Here is a 24,762-nt window from a genome sequence, read left to right as displayed (position 1 = left end):
GCTGCCACATGATCCAGCAATTCCACTACTGGGCATATATCAAGAGAAAACACTAATTTGAAAAGATACATGCATGGGGTTGAGATATATACACTACTAGATATAAAATAGATAACTAATAAGGACCTACTGTATAGCACAGGGAACTCTACTCAATACTCTGTAATGACCTATATGGGAAAAGGATCTAAAAAAGAGTGGATATATGTATATGTATAACTGATTCACTTTGTTGTATACCTGAAACTAACACAACATTGTAAATCAACTATACACCAATAAAAATTATTTTTTAAAGAAAAGAAAAGATACATGCACCCTATTGTTCACAGCAGCACTATTTACAATAGCCAAGACATGGAAGCAACCTAAAAGTCCATCAACAGATGAATAGACAAAGAAGATGTGATATATACACACACACACACAATGGAATATTACTCAGCCATAAATATGAATGAAATAAGCCATTTGCAGCAACATGGATGGACCTAGAGATTATCATACTAAGTGAAGTAAGTCAGAAAGAGAACGACAAATACCATTATATGTGGAATCTAAAATATGATACAGGGGCTTCCCTGGTAGTGCAATGGTTAAGAATCCGCCTGCCAATGCAAGGCACACAGCTTCAAGCTCTGGTCTGGGAAGATCCCAGGTGCCGTGGAGCATCTAAGCCCACACACCACAACTACTGCAGCCCGCGCGCCTAGAGCCCATGCACAAAAAGAGAAGCCACCGCAATGAGAAGCTCGCACACCGCAACAAAGAGTAGCCCCCGCTCACCGCAACTAGAGAAAGCCTACACACAGCAACGAAGACCCAACGCAGCCAAAAATAAAATAAAATAATTTTTTTAAATAATTAAATAAAATATGATACAAATGAACTTATTTACAAAATAGAAACAGACTTACAGACATAGAAAACAACCCGATGGTTACCAAAAAGGAAAGGGGGGGATAAATTAGGAGTTTGGGATTGCCAGATACAAACTACTATATATAAAATAGATAAACAACAAGCATCTACTGTATAGCACATGGAACTATATTTAATATCCTGTAATAAATCATAATAGAAAAGAATATGAAAAAATATACATGTATATATACATGAATCACTTTGCTGTATACCAAAAACTAACACAACACTGTAAATCAACTATACTTCAATAAAAAATAAAATAAAATAATAAAACTAATGATACAACAAATATCCACATAACCTCTGTCGTGTCTCCACACACCCACCTCCCCATCTCATGACAGTATTGCTCTTCCAACTAATCAGTGTTCACTAATATCCTGACTTTTTGGCCTTGCATAATTTTCTTGTTTTTCTTTACACTTTTACCAAATATGTAGCATTATCTTTTAAACGAACAATTTTTTTCATAAAGTTCCTATGAGGATTAAATGAGATAATACTTAAAATCCTTAGCACAATGCGTGACACATATCAAGTACTCAAAAATGTCATCTATTGTCATGATTCTTTTAAATTTCCATTAATATAACGCAGAAGATCTTTCGTTTATTCAGTAATTCATCTCATTCATTTCTTAATCACCTACTATGGGACATCTCATCTCTACAATGGTAGATGCTGTAAAGACATACCGTTTGGGGCGGGGTTTTTTTCATCTTTTGACCTTTTATTTTTAAATAATTATAGACTCACGAGAACTTGTAAAAAGAGTACAGGGAGGTTCTGTGTACCCATCACCAAGCTTCTGCAGACATCTTATATATCTATAGCACATTTTCACAACCAGGAAATCAACATTGGGACGATACAATTAACAGGACAACAGACTTTCTTCAAATTTCACCAGTTTTTGTGTGCACTCTTTTTTTTTTTTTTTTTTTTTTTGGTATGTATGTTCTTGTATAATCCTGTGACATTTTATTCCATGTGTAGACCTGTGTAACCACCACGGCTATCAAGATATAAACCTGTTCTGTCACTACAAAGGAATTCTCTATGCAATCCCTTTAAAGTCACACCCTTCCTCCCTTACCTAATCCCTGGCAACCACTGATCTGCTCCCCATCTCTATTACTTTGTCATTTTGAGAATGTTATGTAAATGGAGTCATACACTATGTAACCTCTTGAAATAAGCTATGCAGTTTTACACTCATGGGAAATTGGCCTTACATCCTGACTCTGGATTTCCTGGCTGGGGAGAATTCCTTGACTAGAGTTTTACGGAGGAGAATTAATTCCATCTTCAGGTCATGTAGAGTGTTTCAGTGTCTGGGAAATCTGAGAATCTGATGAAACTCTAAAGATAAAGAATTTAACCATTAATGAGAATTCACCAGGACACTGGAAGATGTCCATGAAGGATCCAGAATGGAAGAGAGGGAGAAAGAGCAGAAAACAACCCTGGAACTAGACCCTCTAGGATGTCTGAGGGCCCTGATGTGAACTCCATAATTAATGGCAAGCCTGTTCAGTTGCTGCCCTTGCTGAAAACTAACGAACTTGGAAGAGGTTTGTCTATAAATGTCAGAAATGAGTTTCAAAGACTTTCATCAATCCCTCACCCCCAACTGACCGAAAAAGGGGATTGTTTGCAAATTGCACAGCAGGCCAGGAAAACAGTCTGAAAACCCTTTTAATCAGATATTTTGGAAGGCGCTTGTCTAAAAACCACCTTTGCCAAGTTTCCAGGCTGCTCCTTTGTAAGCTCATTTTTGAAGACATGTCACAAAGCAGGAACTGGAAGGAGAAACATGTTTTATTTTGTGATACAATGAAGTCCTTTGTCCAACAAATAGATGTGATAATATCACTGTGTTGGATCCACAAAACCGTTCTCCAAAGTGATTGTGGCTGCTTTTTAAATTTTTGCACCTTCCGTCTGGTTGAGAGCACTGAAAGAATGGTGCTAAAAGCCTCTTTTCAGACACTTCAGGGGCATTCTTTTGTTTGAATTTACTTCCCCTTTCCCAGCCGGTCCCTGGCACCAAACACAGTCTTACAGATCGGCTCAGACTGGCAGGCGGGATGAAGTCAGCAGGGGCCATGCCAAGTTCCTCTTCCAGGCTCTGCTCACCCAGGCCCTGCTAGCTACCCTCTCTCCACACAGACAGGGCGGCCTCGCTGCTCTCAGAAACAGAACCTGGTACACATGCCAAGTGGCTCCTGGGGACACTTACAGCACAGCCCGTCCCCACTTTGATTTTTACCTAGACTGTGTCAGAGCAGAACTTTGCAACTTTGCAACTCACCACCTTTTCTCTTTACTTAATATTAGAAGCTCTGTCTGATTCTGCAACTGATTCCTGGAAGGGAGTTCCAAATGAAGACACATTTCCATAAGCCAATGACACCCAGAATTACGTTATAGTACAAACCATTTACTGTCTCCGACTGGATTTCAGAGATCACTCATGTGAGTGCTACAGTTTCCTAAAACACACAAAAGCATGTGAAAATGTAAAGACATGAACTCCAATGGTGTTTCCCAATCGCAGGTCATGGATTTTTAGGCAGTACAACTTCGAATTAGCTCAGGTGCATGGTTTAGAACACTGGTTCTCAACTGGGACAATTTTGCCCCCCCGAGGGCCATTTGGCAATGTCTGGAGACATCGCTGGTTGTCACAACTGGGTGGGGGGTGCTACTGGCACCTGGTGGGTAGAGGCCAGGGGTCCTGCTAACCATCGTGCAGTGTACAAGACAGCCTTCCCTGCAAAGACTTCCTGGTCCTAAATGTCAATAGTGCTGAAACTGAGAAACCCGGGTTAAAGGAAAGCACGGGGCCTTTGAAGTCAGATATCCTGGATTAGAATCCTATCTTCATCTTCAACCTAACCTATCCAAGCTTTGATTCCTCTTCTTTAAACTTGAAATTATCCTACTTGCCTTACTGAACAGTTGGGAGGATCAAATGAGATCAGAACCTGTAAAGATCCTACTGCTTAGTAGTCAGTGGGTATTCAGTAAAAGAGCAGATTCCTTCCCTTTCATTCCTTGCCTTACACTCCCTCCTTTGAGACCCCCCCAAGTCGCCTCTCCTTCACTGCTGAGTCAGCTGTCGCAGTAAATGCCTGCTGTGCTTCCCCTGTGAGCACTGACCGTCTGGTCTGATGGGCTGGCTACCACCCAGCCCTGATTCTCCCATCACAGGTGTGATGACAAGATCCAGAGCACCCCAAGCCCTGGCCACAGAGTGTTTCAGAGGAGGGACCACAGCCCAAATCTGACCAATCATAGTCATCCAAGGAGTGGAACCAGAGCTTTCAGGAAACACACATCCTCGTTTTTCTCTGAGATTGATCAGAAAATGTGAGAGCAAAGTAAATCTGGAGTTGAGCTGCCCAGAGCTAGCTATCTTTGCTACAAGCAGAAAAGAATTAAAGCAAGAATGAATCAACGTAGGGGACTTCCCTGGTGGCGCAGTGGTTAAGACTCCACAGTCCCAGTGCAGGGGGCCTGGGTTCGACCCCTGATCTGGGGACTAGATCCCACATGCATGCCACAGCTAAGGAGCCCACCTGCCGCAACTAAGACCCGACACAACCAAATAAATAAATATTAAAAAAAAAAAAAAAGATCTCCCTCTGCCTTCCTCCAAAAAAAAAAAAAAAAAAAGAATGAATCAACATGTAGAAATTAGAGACAATAGAAGGCAGGGAGAAGGCAAGATGGGGTTCCAGTGATAACCTTTCAGTGACCTTGTAGCTTACATTAGTTTGAGTTAGGTTTCTGTCACTTGCAGCTTAGAGGTTTCTGACTAATAGAACTGAGTAGGGGTTAGAAAACACAGGATGTCAGGATACCAACCAACCCACAAATATCTACTGGGTGCCATACCAGGCCCTGAGAATGTCAAAAGGTATATTTCCTGCCCTCAAGATGTTTCCATTCTAGTTGGGTAAACAAATAAACAGCAAAAGGTTAGCATTACAAGGTTGTGTAAATGCTAAGAGAATCAGAGCCATATGGCTGATAAATCGGGGGAGGGGACATTTTTCTGCATTGGAAGGAACAGGGACCATTTTTATGATTTAGCTGGCACTGTTACCTAACTGCCTGAGCTAAGAAGCTGTCCTTTCATTACCCCAGTATACTTATGTTCAGAACTGGGGAGCACCTTATACCTCCAAGGGCCTCAGCTCTTGCTGAGCTGTCACCACCCCTAGTCTGGTGCCAAGACCTCTCTTTATTGGCCCAAGGCCCACCATCCCCTGGGTACTGTCCACTACTCTCATTTATCAGCTCCCGACGTACACTCCCCTCTCCATAACCTCTCCTCTGCATTACTAATATCCCCGGGATGCTCTGTATTTCCTTGCCCCACGTCCAAGCCCCTGTTCCTCCCCTCCTTATCAAACCCTTCCACTGTGGTCTCTGAAGCTCTTACGTCAAGATCAGCAAATGCTCACATTTCGTTTTGTCTCAGAAAGTTCCTTCCACCCCTTTTCTATATTGAGAGTCAGCTGTCCACTGAGCACAACCGAATGAGAATCTTTATCTTCTCATTCCCCTCAAATCGCATTGTCAGAAGGTAACCTTATTCCCAATGCCACTTCTAGGCAGTTACTGCTCTGCCCTCCAGCCAAGATCCCTGCTCCTTTGAGGACAAGGCCTTCTCACCTGCCTGCCACCTCCTCCCCTTTACTCTCATCTACACATCTGGCTCACAGTATCCTTCTCCGCCCAATTATTGCCATCTTTCCTGGTGACTTCAACACCCATGTGTAATTTTTATCCAACATCCTCTGTTTTCATCCCCTGGTGCAGCTGCCACATTGCCCAACTCCAGGGGCATAACGAACATTGTAGCCTATGGGAATGGTGCCCCCTGGAGTTGTTAATTGCACATTCTGCACAGCCCTATGCAGCACCCCAGTGTCTTGCTATCATTTCCAGTCACCTTCTCTTCTCCCCAGCTCAGCCAGCACCTCCCTCAATCGCACCCTGAACTCTGCGTTACTCCAAATTATTAATTCAAACATTCCAATCCCTTCAAGTTACTTGCTCAAGTATCCCCACAATAACAGTCCTTCCCTACGGAAGACTGGAGAATACCTTTCCACTTTCTGTCAATTCTCTCTGCTTTCATGTCTTTCTTAGTTTATCCTGGAATTCATAGTCTATCATTATAATTAATCCCTGGTAAATTCTCCCAGTCCTTTGCTGCCTTCATCCCATTCCACCTGGCTGGCAGAACCCCAGCTCTGAATGAACCAAATCACCCACCATCCCTAACCATCTGCATCCTGGAAGCAGTACTTCCTGAGAAAATCACAAAACAGGAGAGGTAGGTATCACACAAGTCATGACACTTCCCTCTCCCTCATCGGCCACATCCCCTAAATCACCAAGTCCTGTTGAGTCTTCCTTCTTAGTACCTCTTGGGTACACACTCTTCTAACTCAATGCCTCTACTGAAGTCTACACAGCATCAGCACCCAAACAGACCACTGAAATAGTACACAGTGAGTTTTCTTTTAAACATAAATATCATGTCATTCCTTTGTCACTGCCTAAACCTCTTCTATGATATACACTTGTTATTAGAATAAAATCAGATATTCTTATCACAGCCTACTCAGCATTGTATGACCTGGCTCTGCTTGTGTATCTACTCAGATCTCGTGCTCCCCTCTCTCTGTGTAGTCCTTTAAGCCAGTCACATTGACTTTTTTCTGTTCCTCAAATTTGCCGTGCTCCTTTTAACCCCCAAGCTTTCCCTCAAGCTGTTCCCTCTGTCTACACGGGAACGAAGCCAAGAATCCCCAGAATGATGTTGGAGAGTGATTCCAAGATGGCATGTGGGCAGCTGGTCTGGAGGGCAGCCTGTCCAGATTAGAGCATGTCAGAAATTTTTTTCGGAGACTTCCATTAGTTGGATGTTGGTCATTCTGTGTACTTCTCTCATTGTCTTTCTTTTTCTCCTCTCTTTTCTATTTCCTTGTCTTTTTCTTCTATCTTCTGGAAGATTTCCTCAAATTTACCATTCTAGTAAAGTTTTTATTTCTGCTATAATATTTTTATTTCTAAAACCTTTTTCTGGTTTTCTAGATGTTCCTTTTTATAGTATCCTGTTCTCATTTCACGGTCATGTAAAAGAATGTTGAATGGCCATTATGGAATAATCTTTCTCTCTCACTCTGACAGGGTCACCATCTTATTCATTTGGGGGTATACAATACATAACACAGGGCCTGGACAAATGTCAGTTAAATTATTGAATACCCATGTGTAGATGAATTGAAAGAACAGCGGAATAAAAAGAGAGAGATCCAAGCTTAATTATTTACCAGCTGTGAGGATCTTAAGCAAGTCATTTTTTTCTCTTCAAGTCACAGTTTCTTCATCAATGAAATGGAGATACTATACTCTGCCCTGGCTAACTCCCAGGGCTACTGTAAACATAAGTGAGGTCCTCGGATCAATTAGGCAAAAATCTCGAGGAAATTACTCTTGGGAAAACTCTTAAAACATTCACTGAGCATATCATACATGGTCTTATGTATGTAGCTCTGAACAGTTATTCTTTGCACCCTAAGAGTTGAAAAACAGCTAAATTTAAGAAAATAAAAGCAAAGTTTATATGTAGATGAAGGAGTGAGTTTTCATGAGTATTTATAGTAATCTGCTTTTTAGATACTATCAAATCTCTAGGTCAGGTTTTCTCATTTCTATTGACATTTGGGACCAGATAATGCTTTGTTGTGGGGTACTGCCCTGTGCATTGTAGAACATTTAGCAGCAACCTGACCTCTGCCCACTAGATGCCCATAGAAACCTCCCTTTCTTCCCCCTCGCCCGCCCTCACAGTTGTGACAACCAAAAATGTCTCCAGACATTGCCAAACGTCCCCCAGGAGGGTACAAAATCACCCCAACTAAGAATTGAGGACTATTGCCCTAGGGTAAATGAGAATTAGGTTTCCTAAAGCTTTCCTGCTTGCCTGCAGTATTTACTCCATTCTTCCTTAAAATTAAGTCTCTGAAACTTTATTACATGTTAATATATCTGTTTGCTGTTCTGATGATTAAATGATAAAATGTATGTAAAAACATCTAGCATAGGGCACAGCACTTTGATCAATATTTGCTGGCTTTGACATGGAAACAACCTAAATGTCCATCAACAGATGAATGGATAAAGAAGATGTGGTACATATATACAATGGAATACTACTCAGCCATAAAAAAGAACAAAATAATGCCATTTGCAGTAACATGGATGGAACTAGAGATTATCATACTAAATGAAGTAAGTCAGACAGAGAAAGACAAATATCATATGATATCACTTATACATGGCATCTAAAATATGACACAGATGAACTTATCTACAATACAGAAACAGACTCACAGACATAGAGAACAGACTTGTGGTTGCCAAGAGGGAGGGGGGGTGGGGGAGGGAAGGACTGGGAGTTTGAGGTTAGCAGATGCAAACTATTCTATATAGGATGGATAGACAAGAAGGTCCTACTGTATAGCACAGGGAACTATATTCATTATCCTGTGATGAACATAATGGAAAAGAATATGAAAAAGAATGTATATATATATGTACAGATACAGATATATATATATCTGAATCACTTTGCTGTACAGCAGAAATTAACACAACATTGTAAATCAACTGTACTTCAATTAAAAAAAACATTAAAAAAATTTTTTTAAATGAATATTTGCTGGCTGTGAATCTACACCTGGCTTGGTCAGACCCATGGGCACATAGTTTTTTGAAAGCATAGAAAAGAACTTGTCCCCCACTTCCTGTCTTTCCAAGCTGGCACTTCCTGTCAGGGTCTCCATAGTGCCATGAAGCTACCTACCTCTCATGCCCTGCACCACAGGTCTCATCCTAGGAGAGGGTTAGGTTTAAAGTCGGCATATAAATTAAATGCACTTACCATGTGACTACACAGCATGTGAAAGTGTTTTGTAAATGTACTACTACTTGCAGCTTCCAAGGTCACAGCTACCTTCCCAGACCTCCTCAGCCCAGTGAGAAATCATCTCAAGAGCCTCAGGTTTCCTAGCTCTGTCTTTGACTTTGTTCAGTAATTAATCTCTTTTAGAGAAAATGTCCCTATATGTGTTTCATAATTTTTTCCTATTCTGCTGTCATCTTACTTGGTATGACCTTATATCCAGGCTGAGATGCACCTAGATGAGGGTGGAGCCGTGGCTCATGTGTCTCTTTATCACCAACTGTGCCTACAGAGATGCTGGCAGAGATGCTCGAAAACATTTTAGTGATTTGCAGTGCTTTTAAAATATGTCTGCAAATTCTTTGACATCATCAAAAGTGGAGTGGAATTCCACCGCCCTTGGATGTGGGCCAGCTTAGCAACTCGCATCTAACAAACAGAAGGCAGAGGAAGTGATGCAGCATATCTTCCAAGACTGGGTCACAAATGGTGATAGAGCTTCTCCCTGGCACTCTCTCTCTCTCTTTTTTAATTTTATTTTATTGTGATAAGAACACAACATGAGAGCTACCCTCTTAACAAAAGTTTAAGTGTACAGTGTAGTATTGTTGACCATAGCCTAGCTCTTTCTTAGAACATAGACCTTGGGATGCTGAGCTGACCTATAAGAAGGCTGACTACACTGAAGCCACCAAGCTGGAGGGGACACATGGAAACAGAAAGATGCCCAAGGAACTCCAACTGTGCTAGCCCCCGCTGTTTTAATCTTCCCAGGATTAATCCCCAGATATTGGAGTGAATGACCTTCAGATGATTCTAACCCCAGCCTTCAAGCTACCCCTGTTGACTTCCCAACAGTCCCCACTGCCCAAATTCATAAGCAAAATAAATATTATTGTTTCAAGCCACTGAAGTTTGGGTGATTCGTCATGCAGCATTAGATAACAGGAAGAGATTTGGATCCACAGGCGAGGAGCTGTGGAATACCCAACCAAAAATATTCCCCATTTCGAATACATCCCCGAAGCTGCAGGGTGAATGGTTAAGATCACTCTAATTGCACCATTTCACTTTGCTGGTTCCCTCCCTGAGCTTTAGAAAGAAGTGGTGCTACTTTGTTGACAAGGACCATCCAGAAAATCACTGGGTTAACGTATTACTAACCCCCACGTTCCAGCTCCCGGGGAATTTATATTTCTACTTTCCAACCTACGCTTTTTTGCTAGATGTTTTCAACTAATGGTTTCAATGCTATTAATGATGAAATGTGGCTTTTTGCTAGGCAAAAGTGGAATATTTGTCCTTTACTCCTTACCAATTGAACTTCAGAGATAATCTCATTAAAGTCTTCTAAGAAAGTCAGCACAGCAACCAGACTCATTTTTGTTTAAGATAATAGGTGCCCAAACGCAGAGGCCATTGTCGGCTTTGAGTCCCACTAGGATGGAAATGGCTTCCTGGACTGGGAAGTCTCTCCCATCAGCCCTAATACGCTCAGTGGATCCTTTTGCCTTCTTCTGGCTGCATTTCTTTCCTAGTTTGGTGTTTAAAAATCAACTTCTTTGACCTTCACAAACAACTTACCAGGAATTGAACAAAGACAACTTAAAAACGTAAACTAATGTCAGATGTTAGATCGTTGGAAAAATCCAGGAAAATCGGAATATTGCATTTTAACCAGTTGGCAGGTCGTCCGTGATCGTGATGAATTTCTTACTCTGGTTGACACATTTTCAAATGTTAATGTCCTCTTGAGGAATAAACTTTGTTCTAATGATTGAAGTAATGGCTTCAAAGGTGAGCATTCCACTTATTATGGTTTCAAACCTTGGCACTGTGCACCGAGAGGTGTTAGGTTATGTGCTCAACAGAGAAATAATTACGACCGCATAATGAAAAGGAAAAGGCTTTGAGAGAGGGATTATGGAGGGGACCTGGGTCATGGGGGAAAGAGACTCCATCAGCAGGATGAAACGGCCCTTAATCAAGTGCAACATGATGTGAAAGACAAAATATCAAGTTTCCTCGAAACTGTGCAATTCACACCCACCAGGGCTCCAGCTTGTGGATGCATTTTCTTCCTCTAACCTGAAAGGGGAGAGAGTCCGAGAGATTTTTTTTCTATCAAAACTCAACTTTCTTTCCACTTAATGCTGAGTCAAAAAAGGCAGGAAACTCGAGAGTAACAGGGTGAGTTCCCAGTTTTTTCATCTCTCCAGGAGGAATGCAGGGCAGACAACCTCCTGGTGACCAAACACACTTCCAGCTGCAGGCCGACTGGTAGAATTCATTTGAGAACAAATAAAGAGCAACTGTCAGCAACAGGAGAGAAGAATTGGAAATATTATCCGGAAAGGAATTATTGGTCTCCTATGGCACTGCTTCTTTCCTTGAAGCCATGGCCGATAAAAGCTTCTCATTCTCTTAAATCCATCCTGAGCTACCTTCCAAGGAAAACTTGCAAAGTGCTTCAGCACAGAAATTCCATCACACATGGAGTCCGTGGTTAGCTGGACCTTTAATACTGAAGTCAATGCAGAGACTCTCCTCGCTTTTTCTGAGAGAAACATATTGTGAATCATATAGGTGCAAAATTTCAGCTGAGTGACACTAAGAAGGAAAGTGAGGGAAAACAGGTTACCACCCCTCCAACTTTGTCTTGTCCTGAGCAAAGGCAGCCCTCCAACAGGCAGTATGCCTCAGTCTTCTATGCTATGCGACAAATCACCACACACTTAGTGGCTTCAAACCACACCCATTTATTATCTGACCGTTCCATGGGTCAGGAGCCCGGGCATGGCTTAGCTAGGTTCTCTGCCCAGGATCTCACAAGGTTGCATTTTCAGCTGGACCTCAGGGTTCCTGTCCAAGCTCGCTGGTTGTTGGCAGAATTCAGCCCCCTGCATTTGTAGAACTGAGGCTCTCAGCCTCTAAAGACCTGCTGGTTCTGCTGCATGGCCCTCTGATAACATGGTCGTTTGCTTGTTCAAGGCTAAATGAATCTACTCAGGTTACCATAACAAAATACCACAGACTGGGTGGCTTAAACAACAGAAAGTTATTTTCTCACAGTGCTGGAGGTCCGAGATCAGGGTGCCAGCATGGTCAGGTTCTGGTGAGGGCTCTCCAGCTGGGTTGCAGACAGCCACCTCCTCACTGTGGGCTCACGTGACCTTTGCACATGCATGTGCTCGGGGTGGGGGGAGGGTAGGGAGAGAGAGAGACAGAGAGAAAGCTCTCTGGTGCCTCTACTTATAAGGGCACTAATCTCATCATGAGGGCCCCACCCTCACAACCTCTTCTAACCCTAATGACCTCCCAAAGACCCTAGCTCTAAAACCATCATATTAAGGGTCAAGGCTTCAACATACAACTGGGGAGAGGCGTGGGGCACAAGCATTCAGTCCATAACAAAGGCCAACAGGAGAGTGTCTCTAACGTCTTCCATCTCTGACCTCCAGACCGCCTTTTAAAGTGTTCACCTGATTAGATCAGGCCCACCCAGGATCATCTCCCCTTTGATAATGTAAAGTCAGCTGATTAAGGACCTTAATTAAATCTACAAAACCCATTCACCTTTGCCATATGATATAAACTAACCACAGGAGTGAAATCTCATCATGTTCACACACTCAAATGGGGGCAGGAGGAGAGGGATTATACAGGCTGCATACTCCAGGAGGTGGGTATTTTGAGAGCCATCTCAGAACTCTGCTTACCATGCCCTACCATTGACCCTGTGCTGTCCTTTCTCTCATAACCCTTTACCCCTCAGGGCCCTCATCTGTCACTCTCACTACCACACACACACACATGCACGCACATTCACTACTTTTCACAGGTACCTACAAATTAGCTGCAGGCATTTGGCCATTACCAATGGCCTCCCCATGTCCCCCTTTCCTGTGCCCAGATCCATCTTGACCTAAAAGTGCTAACCGGGACTTCCCTGGTGGTCCAGTGGTTAAGACTCCACACTCCCAGTTCCGGGGGCCTGGGTTCAATCCCTGGTCAGGGAACTAGATCCCACATGCCACAACTAAAAGATCCCCATGCCGCAACTAAAGATCCTGAATGCCGCAACTAAAAGATCCCACACATGGCAACAAAGATCCCACGTGCCACAACTAAGACCCGGCACAGCCAAATAAGTAAATAGATATTTTTTAAAATGCTATAAAACATAAATAAATAAAAGGACTAGCCTATTGGAGCATAGAGGGAGGCTCTGAGAAGGGAATTTTTTCTTTCTACCAATTGACCTAAGTCTTTTCTCTAAAGACATTTACGAAGTATTATTAGTTACAGTGACAAGTAGCTCTGAGCTTTTAAAGGGCCTACCAAGAAGGTTTGAGATGCAGAAAAAAACAAATTAATCATCTCCAAAATATGAAACTCAGTATAATTTAATTAAATGCTTATAAAACATTTTATCAGAATAAAAAACATACTGTTATATGTGAATTTATTTAATGAGGATGTGAGAATATGTTCGCTATGATGAAGCACGGGACTCCAAAAAGAAGGGTATCAAGGATTTGTGAAGGATGCAAACAACTTAGTGAGACCCATTTACCCACTGTTACTAGAACATTTAGGTGGTGTTAGAGAAGGAAAATCTCAAAATGACACTTATGTTACCGTCCTTTCTACTTTTAAGGTAGGTATTCTGGCCATCAAGCTTACTTGATTCTATTTCCTTGTGAATTAGAAAAAGAAAAATAGAGATTATTTTTATTTCACATATTGGGAAAGAATCATAAAGTACTTACCTAAGGCCACGGTAGAATTATGTCAAAGAACATGGTCTAGAGGACTTCCCTGGTGGTCCAGTGGTTAAGACTTCACCTTCCAATGAAGGGGGTGCAGGTTCGATCCCTGGTCGGGGCGCTAAGATCCCATTTGCCTTGTGGCCAAAAAACCAAAACATAAAACAGAAGCAACATTGTAACAAATTCAATAAAGACTTTTTAAATGGTCCACATTAAAAAAAAAAAAATCTTAAAAAAAGAAAAAGAACACGGTCTACCCCTAAACTATAGAATCACAGATTCTGAGCTTTGAACCACTGAGAGCCATCACCTGACAGATGCAGAGAAAATGTGATGAGCCCAGCACCACACTCACCAGCGAGATCCCAGTGTAGACAGGAATCAGGGCTGGCTGACTCCTCACCCAGAGGTCTTTCCAACACGACGTGCTTTTTCCTTTATCTCTTAATACTAGACTCATGTTCTTTCAGTCCAGCATTGTTTCTCAGACTAGACCTCACACATATGCAGGGGGATTTTCAGTTTTAACTCCTTTCTTCCCAAGCCTCACCTGGAATTCTGAGAATAAACCATAAGAAGAAACGTTGTATCTTGGTAGTAGGATACCTCTCAGAGATCATCTAATCCGTCCTTTTCTTCAGGCTGGATATCCCTTTCACACTATCCCTTCCATGAGGTCAACAGGCCTCTTCTTGAATACCTCCAGTGATGGGGAGCTCACTACCAAAGACAAAGGCAAGTCCATCCTGAGCAGCCTTAACTGCTGAGATGCTTGGTCTCCATCTAATTTCACATGTGGTCTTCCAGAGGTACATGGAAAAGTGTAAGTCATTTCAGAGGCCATGGTGTCTCATACTTGAAGATGATTCACTTTCTTCAAATCACTTCTCCCAGAGTTTCTCAGTGTTGGTGTCATTAGCATTCAGAGTGAGACTTCTTCCTCAAGTGGGCCTGTCCCGTGCATTGCAGGATATTTAACACCACTAGTCCCCTGGGAACTAAATTCCAGTAGCTCACATACACTCACCATGAGACAACCTATTCACTGTGATTCCTCCCATATTTCCAAGAACCCTTGGGGAGGGCAAGGATACTGTCCCTGATTGAGAACCACTGTGAGTCTAGGTCAAGACCTCCCGAGCGCCCTCAACAATTGACTGTATTGCACACGGCACAGGTGTAGAGTGCTTCACCACCCATGGAAGTCTCAAAGCGGCCCATGATGGGAACTTTGTGTCACTATCCTCATGAACACAGGATTACAGGGGGGAAGAGACAATTAATGCCAAGAATTTAACAGTGACTAGAAGACAAGCTTTTCGTTTTGCCATATTAAGGAATCTTCCATCTTGCACCATTCCACATGTTCCCCACTTAAAAGACACCTCCCTGGTCTGCTACAGTGATTGGGAACCATATGCTGTCAGTTAAGTAATTTTACTGAAACTAGAAATCTAGATCACCTTGCTTCCTGCCCAAACAGCCATGTCTCAATTATTCTGCCAACAGAAATGCCTTGTAGTTCTTTAAAAATCTTTCACCTCTGGCCATTGTTTTCGTAGCTATTAACCAACTACGGTTGGACCTTTATGATTTTGATTTAAATTGCTTCAGTCAGAATGATTGTTAAGACGGAAAATAATTGAAATCCAAATTGCCCCTGAAATTGCTTTGAAATCAGAGCACAAACAGGCAAGAGCTCATGATGTCATCGAATGTTAGACTGCCACACAGACCCTCCAATATCTTGTTCACTCTTTCCCCAAACATTCTTGATTACACACATGACAGCTGCTGTATTCGGGGAAGCACCATGCAGTATGGTGGTAAAAGCATGGGCTTCTTGCTTTGAATCTTGGGTCTGCCACTTACTAGCTGTGTGACCATAGGCAAGTTTGTTAACTTCTCTGTGCCTCAGTTTCCTGTAAAATGGAGACAATAATACTTACTTCCCAAGGTTGTTGGAAGGATTTGTCAACAAAAATAATCAATAAACAATCAAGAATAACAATAGAAAAGAGGTTTACTTGAGCCAAACTGAGGGCTAGCCCGGATGCCCACTTCCCAGATTACTCAGAGAAACTGTCCCAGAGAAGCATGGTTTCCAGCACAGTTTTATACCTTGTCAGAGCAAAGAACATTAAAGTCAGGGATACATTTCTTCAAGGTTTAAAAAAAAAAAAAAGAACAGACCAGCATGTACATAGCAAGTCAGCATGGCCTTGCACCTGCGGAGGGTGTCTTATCATTAAAGGAGTACCAGCATTGGCGTCCCAGGAAGAGAGGCATTTAATCTTTATTTTTAACATGGATATTCTTTACTTTTGGTCAGTGTGTGCTTTTCTCTAATAATTAAAGCACATGTACAATGTGTGTTTGATAGGCCATAAACAGGCTATTTTAGTTAGCGTAAAATTCAGGTTAATTCATGGATAAGCCAGAATGACTTCCCTATATCTCAATATGTGAACATTTCTTTTGTCAGTTTGAGTGAGCTGAGAATGAGCAAGCAGGTCCTGTGAACACTCCACCAGGACCACCAGAGCATTCACATGGTTTCTTGGGTCTTTTTCCCTTCATCTTCTTTCTAACTCTTGTCAGAAAACTGTTTGAAGGCTACCAAGGCTGCTCTGTGGTGTGACACAAAAAGCCAGAAGTACCTGGGAATTCACAGCCCCCAACACCACCATCACCCCACTCAGGTGACCCTGAGCCCGCAATGGACCGGGGTCGGTATACGAAAGCCCATTTCCCTTGCCATCAGTGAGGACAAACTCCACAATGTAACTTACACTCCAGAGCCCCCCACGCAATCAGGCTGAGACTGGGGCTTCACCTAAAATCACACCCCTGCTTGGTTTCTTCTCTTCCTCTGCCCTGCTTCTTCCATTCTCAGAGAAACCCTACATGAGTCTCCTGCATACAAATTCTCTTCTCTGGACTTGAAAGTCCAACCTGAGGCAGGCACTCACCATAATTCACAACCGGCAAGCATTTAATAAACGTTAGTCTTTATTACATTTGCCATTAACAGGCACTATGAACTCAGTAACACTTTAATAATAAATTACATATATACACGACATTATGTCTTCATAATGTGTCTGGACACCCTGTAGTCATCCTAGTTCTCTGTGGTCACATTTGGGAAACATGGCTTTTAAAAAAAGCTCCCTTATTTCACTGAAAACGAAACCAAGAACAAGAGACTCTGTGTGAATGGCCCCAGTCCCAGGGCTAGGGAATGGCAGGCAGAATTTTAACCCAGGTCTCCTGCCCAGTTCAGTGTCATTTTCATCAAACCCTTTAGGCGCCCACTGGCCAGTTTTCAGAGAGAGGAAACAGTGGGAACTCAGAAGCCTGCTCAGAACACCGGCGGCAGCACCCCAGCGGCAGTTATGGAAGGCCTGTGTTCACACCCCTACTGGGTGTTTTAACAACAATCAAAGCGTATAGAAGCTCCCTGCCTTCTAGAAGCTTGTCACTGAGTATGGACAAAGGCCAAATGCTTGAGAATCATAAGAAAATACCCGGAAAACATCAGGAAGTTGAGGTTACCGAGAAGTGTGGGATACATTTAGAGACGGGAGGAGCCTTAGCAGACATGCTGCCTGGTGATTTTCAGTGTATTTTTTTAAGCAACAGAATCTTTGGTTTGAATGAGTCCATTGCCAAAATGCAGAGTCTAGAACAGGTAAAAGCGGGTATGCTCAAATGAACTGGGGTGGGACGGTCCCATCTCCCTTGCCCTCTCCACCCCACGGATCCAGTCTGATGCCCCACTCATTCATAGAGGAGGACACTAAGGGTCACCGTCCCTTGCCTTTGCAGTCCCACCACCAACGTCCTGATTCCCTCTCACCTGTCTTGGCTAACAGCCTTCGTGCCCTCTTCCTCCCTTCCCTATCCACACCTCCCTCCCCTCCCCTGAGCCTGACCCACACATCATTGTGTGCAGGGGCCTTCCCACTCTGCACCTCCCACTGTCACACAAACCCTGTCCCGGCAGCCTTCTGGTCAACCTTCAAGGACCACCAGAAATGCCTCCTCCTCCAGGCAGCCTCCTAGGATCTTTCCAGTCAAAAGTGTCCCTGCCCTGCCCTCCAGGCTCCTGCTTCACACACCCCCAAACCCCCGCCAACTTCCTCACCCCCAGGGATATTTGTGAACATCTCGCTTTCCCGCACTGGACGGTTTAATTGACTTTGTCCCCCCCTCCCCAAACACACACACACCTTGGGGAGCACTTTGCCCACAGTGGACGCCCAACAATAGGCTCTTGAAGTGATTGCCCAGAATTACACCACAACCTTGGTGGCATCAACCAGAGAGGGGACCCACGGGCAGGATGGAATACCTGGGTCTGGGTGGGTGTCTGGAAAGACTTCGTACAGAAAGAGCACACACTCCCTTTGCAGACTTGTCGTTATCTGTAGGAAAAACCATGACACACATCTGTTTAAACTATGCAGGCACAGAGCCTTGGGGCAGTTTGGGGAAGCCACAACCAAGGGGTGTGTATACAAATTGACAGGAGGTATTTGTCAGGAGGGAAGGAAGTGCAACTGAGGAAGAAATTTCAGAAGTTCAACTTCACTGAGGATGAATCATCACACTCGGTGTTTTTCCTTAGACGGGGAATTTTCTTCTCGGAGGATGGGCTGTACAGAGTAAATCCTCAGGAGAAGGGCCCCTAGAAAGGCCTGTGCCATCTCGGAGTCCCCAGCCTGTCACAGTTAAAAAGGGGCTGCACCCAATTATCACAAGAACCCTAGGGCCATGTGGCTGAGGTTCTAGACCCACAAACACAAACAGGGGCTGGAAGAGAGAAATAAACCCCTCACTGCTAAGCACCCCGGAGACATACCTGCCGCCTTCAGGGCAGACGTCTGGGCCTTTCTGCCTGGCTCAGCTCTTCAAAATCCACCCAGCAATGTGAAAAATGCAATTCTGCAGATCTGCTGGCATCCTCCGCAAGGAGTAGGCACACGGGTGGGAGGATTACAGTATTGCATACTTTCCAAGGGCTCAGTCACTGGCTTTGTGGTCAGGAACTCAGCCCAGGAACAAAGAAAAGATGCCCCAGGGGTGGTCTCAGGCCAGGGTCCGCCTATTCTCCGAGCCCTCCCCCGACACATCACTTCTCAGCCCGTCACAGCCTGCTTTCAGGGATCCCAACAGCCACGTATACACCCCGAAAGCCACGGTTTCCCAAAGGGTATTCACATATATTGAAAAAGTGAAACGGATGTTTTGCCCAAATGAGTTTGAAAAATCCCAAGTTCAAAGACATTTATTTTCTCGAGGACTTCTCAGAGCATTTAAAAGCTAATGAGTGCTGGGAAATCCCAACACTGTGATAGAATACATTGCATTTTCCCAGTAGGACTTAATCACCCTTTCCCCACATGGCATCTCCTAGAACCAGCAGAATTTAATTCAATTTGTTCCCTCTCTACCTCAGCAGGTTCTCCAAGAGTGGCCCACGGACACACTTTCAAAGATCCACATCTTCTTTATCCATTCATCTATTGATGGACATTTAGGTTGTTTCCATGTCTCGGCTATTGTGAATAGTGCTGTTATGAACATAGAGGTGCGTGTAACTTTTTGAATTAGAGTTTTGTCCAGATATATTCCCAGGAGCGGGATTGCTGGATCATATGATAGTTCTATTTTTAGTTTTTTGAGGAACCTCTGTACTGTTTTCCATAGTGGCTGCACCAACTTACATTCCCACCAAAGAACATGTGTGTGTGTGTGTGTGTGTGTGTGTGTGTGTGTGTGTGTGTGTGTGTATAAAACTGAATCACTTCTCTGTACAGTGAAAATTAACACAGCATTGTAAATCAACTATACTTCAATAAAAAAAGATCCACAAGGTCAAATCTATGTTCATAATAATAGTAAGATGTTATTTGTCTTCTTCACTATTTGGACATTCACACGGATGCTCCAAAAGCAGTAAGGGGGAGGGTAAAACTGCTGGTGCCTAAGCATATATCAAGGCAGTGGCCTCGTAGTGTATGTCTTTCTCACCATGTACTCACAAGAAAGAAAAAACACTTTTACTTTAAAAATGTCCTTTATGAAGCTGTAAGAAATATTAACTTTATTTAATTGCAACCTTTGAATATATATATATAATTTATATAACATGCTGTGTGAATACATAAAAAATATACATAAAGCACTTCTCCTGCTTATTGAATGGTTGTCTCTGGGAAATGCTCTTGTGCAATTGTTAGAGCTGAAAACTGGATTAGTCTTTTTTTAAATGGGACACCACTTTAACTGACTGACAGACAAACTATGGTTATACAGATTTGAGTATTTGGCAGACATTTTCTTGAAAATGAATGAAATGAGCAGATCTCGACAAGCAAAACAACTGGCAGAGTTTGATGTCAATTATAAAATTTGAGCTCTCAAGCAAAAATTAGAATTTTGGAAAACTCTATGCACCATCATGCATTTGACAGCTTAAAGACTCTTCTAATGAGCTCGATGGGGATATTAACAAATGTGATGTTTTGATATGACACAAAATGAAATATGTCAACATTTGGAAGATATGAATAACTCAGTGAACTAATATTTTCAAAATAATTAATGCATGATGTTACAAAAATCTTACATGGGTATAAGAACCATTCAAAGTACAATTTAGACCAGTGGATTTTAACATAACAGAGTATGAAATTTTCATTGCTATGGTTTCAGATTCTACATGCAGCCTTCTAGAAATTACCACTTGTCAAGATTTGTTGTAGTCAAAGGGAAACATCCATAAATATATGAAATGACTACTAAGATACCCCTCCCTTTTCTAACTACATACCTTTACGGGGCTGGATTTTCTTCACCCACTTCAAACAAAGCAACATACCACAACAGATTAAATGCAAGCAGATGAGAATTGAGTTGTCCCTATTAAGCAAAACATCAAAGGAATTTGCAGAAATGGAAAACAACGCCACTCTGAGTCTCACTAAATATTTTTTGTTTTATTTTATTTTGGAAAGTATGGACATTTTTCAATTAAAAAAAAAGTAGTCTGTTTTCCTGTAATGGTTTTATTACTGATTTTTTTAATGAATTAATAAATAAATATTTTAAACATTTCTCATTTTACTTTTTATATTAGCGATCAGTAAACTTCTCCTATAAAGGTACAGGTAATAAATATTTTAGGCTTCACCAGCCAGTCTCTAGTACAACTAATCAACTCTACCGTTAGAGCGTTAAAGAACCATAGACAATACATAAACAAATGCATTTGGCTGTGTTCCACTAAAACTTTATTTACAAACAATAGTCATGGGCTAGATTTGGCCCATGGGCCACAGTTTGCTGACCCCTGTCATATGATAAACGTCAATAGATACAACCAACTGAAACAAAAGTTCTGTGGAGTCCTCAATAATTTAGAAGTATAAAGAGGTCCTGTGACCAAAAAGATTGAAAAATCACTGTTCCACCCGAAGTATGAACACATCATCATCTTCAAAAGGAATTTCATACAAGAGAAAGGCTGGGGGAGACGGGCCAAGGTGGGAGCACTTCATCCAGGGGACATCAATCAGCCTGCTTCTTTTCCCCGGGGGGAAGATCCTGTAGGCAACAGACGGTTTGGGGAAGTGAGGCTCTGAACACAAGATCACTCCCTTTAATATCCTGGAACCCACCTCATCTAGAAAAAAGACTCAGATTTCGGCCACTGTGGCCACCACCTGTGCCATGAGCCTGTCAATAAAATTCCCCTCTTTTGGAAGATGAAAGTCATGTGTGATGTCAAAGCACATCTGTAGGGTGACCTGCAACCAGCCCCAGGGAGACAACAGGGGGTTCTCCTGCACTTCCCAGGGGCAAGAGTGGCCTGCGTGGCGCTGAGGGTAGCAGGTCTGATCCTCCCACAGATAAGTCAATTCAAACCTAGACAGCACACAGAAGATTCCAGACTGCTCAGAGCACGCTCGTTAGGCCTGCCGAAGGGCTGGCTCCTCAGCCCTGGCCTCCTACTGTATATTTTAGTGCAGGAACTGAGTCACACCTGCAAATTCTATGACAGACGATGTTTTATTGACTCTGAAGAGTGCCAGCTCATTTCCTGGGTCCCAGGCCAAACTGACATAATAAAGTCCTTTCAAAAACCCACCAGAAAAAGTTGGTATAATGTCCAAAATAGTCCAAGGAAAGAACACTTCTAAATTTGTTAATAAGTTCTGTGCCAGTCAGCTCTAACAAGATAAAAGCCTATCATGAGAGGCCCAAGGCAAACTCAGGGCCGCCATCCCCCTATTGCCTGCTAGGTCTTTTTTCCTTGACTGTTTGTTTTTGTTTTTTTTTTCCTTCTAGCAATGCTTTGGGTGACAAGAAGAATTTTCTGGTGTCTTTCACACACAGTCAGCTCTCCTGCCCACCAATCTTCTGGGTATTTTTATTTCACTCCCTGGATGATTTTATTGGATCAACACATCAAGCTGTGAGGTTTTGCAAACATGAAATGTCAGCGCAAACATAGATACATCCAGAATAGCACCATTCCCTCTCTGCCAATAGCACCCCCCAAGCAACACACAGACACACACACACACATACACACACACACCATCTTTCCTCAGTCATAAAAGTTAGCCAGTTGAGCCCTTCTCCTCAGAATTCTGCTTCAGCCTCATTGAGTGACAATACACAGGGGTTTCAGTACTGAGCTCACCAAAGAAGTAAGGCAAACACAGACAACACAGGCAAAGATATGGCAATCCACCTTCTAAGGGCCAGGCCAGGCCTCAGTCTGCTTAGAGTGAATAAAAGCAGCCTCAAGACGAGAGAGCATAGTCTTGAGAGGTAGAGAACTGCCTTCTCAGAGCAGAGAGTCTGCCAGTGGTACTTGAACAAATCACCGGGAGAGAGTGGGTTCACGGGGGAGGGGCAAGAGAGGAGGAGGGAACAGAGGCCCGTGCAAGGGCCTTAGAGTGATTTTGAACAGAGCAGGTTAATATAGCTACTCCCCAAATTGGACAACTTTGTGGAGTCAAGAGGAAGCGCACAGGAAAATTGAGGCCTGGATCACTGAGGAAGGGCCAAAGTCCGGGCATGGGTGATGGATGAGACAAGAGGGCCCTGTCACTAAGGTTTCAGCCAAAAACAGGGATTTATACCCTCAGCCACCCAGGAGATGGGGACCTTCAGGCTGACAAGGACAGAATCACACAGGCCACAACCAAACCTACTCTGCTGCTCACTAGCTGGGTGAACCAGGACAGGTGACTTGGTCTTTTTGAACCTCTTTTTTCATTTATAAAATGGTATGATAATAGTACTGTATTCGCTCTGACTGCCATAAAAAAACACCATAAGCCAGGCGGTTTAAACAGCAAATTTACTTGTCACATTTTTGGAGACTGGAAACCTGAGATCAGGGTGCTAGCAGAGTCAGGTTCTGGAGAGGTTGCTTTTCCTGGCTTGCAGATGTCCCCTCTCCACTGTGTCCTCACATGGTGGAGAGAGAGAGGGCTCTGGTCTCTTCCTCTTCTTATAAGGACACTAATCCCATCAGCGGGGGATCCACCCTCATGACCACCCTCATCTAAACCTAATCACCTCCTAAAGGCCCCACCTCCAAATACCATTACATTGGGGGTTGGGGCTTCAAGATATGAATTTGGGGGGCACAGACTTTCAATCCATAGCAAGTACCCACCACAGAGAGATGCTGTGAGGGTTAAATGAAATTTACACACACAGGACTGATTTAACACGGTGCCTGGCACATCATTGGAACTGCTTAAAGATGGCCATTGTTCTCATTTGTTTTAGGGAACGGGCAGAGGAATTCCACAGGCCAGCACCAGTGTTCACCCAGTGCTGTGTTTGGCAGGCACTTTGCAATGACATTTCCAACAAGGGAGATCATTGCCTGTTACTGAGAATTAGGCAGGCCTTGCTCCCTGGTCCCAGGAAGTCTCACTCCCCGTGTCTATGTCCTTGGTGCTACACAGAGGTCTGAGTTATGGGAGGGGTGATTTTCCTCAGGCCCTGGTGTCAGGGCCTCCCTGGGCAACGAGATGACGACAAGGACCCTCCCTGGGTGCAGGAATCCAAGCAGGAGCTTGATTGAAAGTCACATCCTCACTCTTCCTTTTCCCCTATAACATGGACCAATAATCTCAAACCTGAGTGTGCAAACCAGAATCACCCCCAAGAGCCTGTTACAAAACAGATTTCTGAGCCCCACCTCCGGAGTTTCTAATTCAACAGATCTGGGATGGGCCTGAGAATCTACATTTCTCACTAGTTTCCAGGAGATGGTGCTGCGGCTGGTTTTGGAACTACACTTTGAGAATCACCACCTTCGACCATGAAACAGAGGCTGCAGTAGCATGTTTCCCATGCCAATCCAATCATTTTAGAAAAGACTGACTTTCCTATGCCTTCCCTCAAGATTCCAAATTGAGGACAGAATCAGCCACGGCAGTTTTCAACACAGGCAAAAGTGGAGTCACTTTGAAAAGGAGAAGTGATATCTCATATTTGAGGTGAGTAAAGGTACAGCTCAGATAAGTCTGGACTATGTTCCCAGGGTATTTGAAAGGAATCGGTCAAGCCTTTGAGAACTAGAACTAGAACTGAGGGAGGAGTCAGGAATTCTAAACTATCAACTAGATGACAATCTATCTCTTTTCCCTAACAATTTCCCTGGCATTGGACAGTCTTATCTTATCACACCTAGTGTGAAAACAAAGTATGTCAAATACTTGTTCGATTCCCACCCTATGTCGCTCTAGGACGTAATTTGATTGACTCTTGTTTGTGGAAAGAATTCTTGGCTTCCCATCTGCATCTGGGATTGGGTTTCCCCTACACCAAACCAGAAGAGCAGCAGGTGGAAACATCAAATGCTCTTTATCCACCTGCATGCTGAAAGCAGGAATTCCCAGGTCTTCATGAACTCCCTCTTATTGAAGAATTGCATCCACTGGGCATTCTGCGAAATTCAGTGGTAACTTCCCAAGTTACTCCAGGACACCAGCCAGCTGCCACCTTCTCTAAAGATGTTAACTTCTCTCAGAC

At 43.2% G+C, this 24,762-nt stretch overlaps 1 long non-coding RNA gene across 2 annotated transcripts in view; it reads right to left on the bottom strand.

Annotated features, from left to right (window-relative positions):
- Positions 1 to 1,636: 1,636 nt before the first annotated feature.
- The window catches only part of LOC309643707, a 35,520-nt gene continuing 12,394 nt past the window's right edge, over positions 1,637 to 24,762 (bottom strand). Inside the window, exons 2-5 of one of the 2 annotated variants that reach the window (XR_014254012.1) lie at positions 18,557 to 21,303; positions 18,047 to 18,119; positions 11,988 to 13,823; positions 1,637 to 11,474 (exon numbers count right to left, since the gene is read on the bottom strand). This is a non-coding gene — a long non-coding RNA (uncharacterized lncRNA). Of the gene's footprint in view, positions 13,824 to 18,046; positions 18,120 to 18,556; positions 21,304 to 24,762 lie in introns of both variants that reach the window. The other variant, XR_014254011.1, reaches the window with a different exon arrangement.

Source organism: Balaenoptera physalus, assembly GCF_965194825.1.
Source record: "Balaenoptera physalus genome assembly, chromosome: 15".
NCBI classification, from domain to species: domain Eukaryota; kingdom Metazoa; phylum Chordata; class Mammalia; order Artiodactyla; family Balaenopteridae; genus Balaenoptera; species Balaenoptera physalus.
This window is presented reverse-complemented; position numbering and strand designations above follow the sequence as displayed.